Here is a 3,284-nt window from a genome sequence, read left to right on the forward strand (position 1 = left end):
CCTTTAATAATGATTACAGCTCTAAGTCTGATTCTGTGAGATTCATAACAATCTTGTGATGTAGATAGTATAAATATCCTCCATTTTCTTGGTGAGAAAACTAAGGTTCAGAGGAGTTTGGTAATTTGTCTTAAGTAATACAAAACTCAGAACTAAGTTTTTAACCCTTGGTCTATCTGAATCTCAGTCCCATTCTCTTTTTTGCTCCCTCTTGTTACCTGTTTTCTTGCTCTTAGTTCCCCATCCTACCCTTCTTTTTGATTCTTTCCAGGGAGTTTCCAGCCAAGATGAGTTCCACATTAGACATGTCAAAATAAGTTTCTGCAGATATCAAAGTCTACCAATGCAATTTTCTCTTGTGGCATCCCCTCCCTGCAATCCCAGACTTATTTTTCAGCCATGTCTATGAATATTGACTCACCCAAAACTTGCTCTTTCCTCTGTGCCTTTGGAGAAGTCATCTTCTCTCCAATTTGGTACACTTTTTCCTCATTCCTCTCCACAAATAAGGGATCCTTTATCCCTGGAAATTTCAATTCAAAACTCAGATCCTTCAAGAAATAACAGATGGCTCCCTCCAAACTCACATCCTTGGGACATATAAATTCAGTTTAAATAATTTTCATTTGTACTTCCAAGTTGATTTAGATTTTCAAAATTTTGTTTCATTCATATTTGTTATATTCCTAATCAGATTGCTAACTTCTAGCTCATAGAGGCTGCTCCCTTATTTGACATTCTCCACAACACCTTAATCTACACCAGTGCTTAGGGCCCTTAATTCATATTGACTGATTTAGTTCCCTTTGTCAGCTGATTCAGAATATAAATGGCAGAAGCCATGGATTTGAATGTCAGTCTCTGTTTTCTCATGTGTAAAATCAGGGATTGTTGATAATTTCTCAAATCTTTTCTTGCTCTTAATTTTATGATTCAAATAAATTCTTCCATCAGTGATTGAGTGAATTTCTTACTATATTTGCCATATAATTCAGCCTATGTCCCTTGCTTTATGCTTACTTCTGAGATTACTGACCTTATAAGGTCATTGTGAGATTAGGACAAAGGATGTCCTGGGTCACAATGTACTGAAACTCTTTATAGGGAAAGCTCTCTGGCTTGGAGTTCAGGTTGTCATCGTCAAGAAAGCTGCTCTAAGATTCGGGTGTTGGGCTCTTGGACAACATCCATCATGGTTCAGTGCAGATGGTACCAGTGCAAAAATCGACTTTCTGAGAAAAGGAGGAAGCAATGTCCACAGAGGAGAGAAAACCAGAAAAGGAGTGGTAAATCCCATGGGTTTGGGGAGTCTTAGGGACCAAGATGAAGAGAAATCATTAAAATAGAAACAGGATGGTAGAAAGGAAGGTTGTATTATTATTCTTTGATTGCGTCCAACTCTATGACTATAAACTATAGTACTCTTAATACTATCCATGTGGTTTTCTTGGCAAAGATCCTGGAGATTTGGATTGTCATTTTCTTCATGATTCAAGATTTAATAAGAGCAAGGGAAGGGTGGTTTCAGCTTTGTCAAAGGTAAAGCTCTTAACTCTTAACATGGATCTTCTTTTTCCAACTTCTTCTAATCATTGTTTTCTGTACTCCCACCCAAATCCACTGCCCTCCTGTCTGGAGGCAATTAGGTGGCACAGTGGATAGAGAACTGAGCTTGAAGTCAGGAAGACCTGAGAATTCAAATCTGGCCTCAGAATCTTACTAGCTATATGACCCTGGGCAAGTCACTTCACCCTGTTTGCCTTAATCTGCTGGAGAAGAATCCCAATCACTATTTCTAGAGACAGAGGTATTTTCTTTTTTTCCTTTTTTATTATTCTATATTTTTCTGAATACAAAGCTTTCAAGTCATCTCTTCAACTGACCTCATTTTCCCTATGTGAAATAAAGCTTTTTGCCTTTGCCAAAGTAGAATTTTCATGCCCCTTTCTTCTCCCTTATAATCTTGAATCTTGATGGGGATCCCAGCTGCTGCCTTTAAAAACAATCCATTCCTCTTCCACTTCTCTTCTTCTATGCATTCACTTTGCATTCACTAGCTATTCTCTTTCCTTCTTTGTGAAATGATGTCCAGAAACATGTTATGATCTGAAATTCTATAGCAAATAGCAAAGAACTTATATAATGTTATAATAATAGTTTAATCTTCTCAAAGGGCCTCCAAATTCTCAAGGATCCCTTCCCCCTTAACTTTGACTTTGCCTCTGTTTCCTCACAGTGAATTCCTATTATTACTACCGCAAGAATGTGGTTTGCTGAGGAGGCCCATGTTTCTCTAAGGTGCCACTGCCCCCCTGCTTTCTACCTACAACTCTGAAGGGACAGGATCATCCAGAACATCTCTGCAACATTAAGTCCCATGAGCCCCCCCAAGCCCACCCAGTATTGGGAACTTTTGGTCAATAAAATCTGATCACTTGCAGCACACAAGCAAAGCTGTGGGAGTTGTCTTTTTCTCTTTATATCTTGAATAAGAGAACATGAAAACAAATGTTTCTTTGTACACAAAATCTTTATCAAATACTAGGGATATGCTCAAAGTGACAAGTTTTACTTCAAGCTTTAAGATGAGGAATTCTATTAAAACTAGTTTCTCTATATTGTGTTAGCCTAGAATCCATGGAGATAATCCAGAGGTGCAAAGAAATCAGTCTGATACATGAACTTGGGGTGGATCACATTATTTCAAAGTAACTGCTTGTTTCTATAATCCAATGTATTTTATTTTATGCATTATTTATAAAGCATTATTTGGACAAATTCCTCAGACTACCAAATTGATTTTTAAAAAAAAGGTTGAAGAATCCCTGTTCTATATTTATAAAGTCAGGGTTTCCTTTTAGCTCTGACAGTCCTTGAGTTTGTAATGAGTTTCAAAGCCATTTCATAGAAACCCAAAACTAGAAGGGGACCTCTAGAAGCTCCAGTCATAGGTGCTTCTAAAATTAAGCAAGCCAACATGTCCCCAATTTTAAGACTTTCAGAGGTAGAAATATTTCCCAACAAAAGAAAGTAGATTACATGGGAGCTTTGGAGCTTTTGAAGATCATTTAACCATTCTACATAGTGCAAATTGCATCCTTTCTACCTTTCTCCTATTCAGGAGGAAGAGACTTGTGGCAAGTCATATATATTTGTTGACAACTTAGTTCTGAGAACTCTTTAAGAGTGATATTTTAGATAGTAAAAATGCACATATATTTCATCTCGTAATCTTTTAACTCACCTCATGGGAATCATACCTTCTAGAAGATCTCAAGCACTTA

At 37.2% G+C, this 3,284-nt stretch overlaps 1 long non-coding RNA gene across 1 annotated transcript; it reads left to right on the forward strand.

Moving 5' to 3' along the window:
* The first annotated feature begins 423 nt into the window (after positions 1–423).
* LOC127553121 (uncharacterized) lies at positions 424–2,453 on the forward strand. The gene is made up of 2 exons (XR_007951666.1): positions 424–1,286; positions 2,237–2,453. It is a non-coding gene; the product is annotated as an uncharacterized LOC127553121 (long non-coding RNA).
* Positions 2,454–3,284: the final 831 nt, after the last annotated feature.

Source organism: Antechinus flavipes, chromosome 3 (assembly GCF_016432865.1).
Source record: "Antechinus flavipes isolate AdamAnt ecotype Samford, QLD, Australia chromosome 3, AdamAnt_v2, whole genome shotgun sequence".
Lineage (NCBI taxonomy): Eukaryota > Metazoa > Chordata > Mammalia > Dasyuromorphia > Dasyuridae > Antechinus > Antechinus flavipes.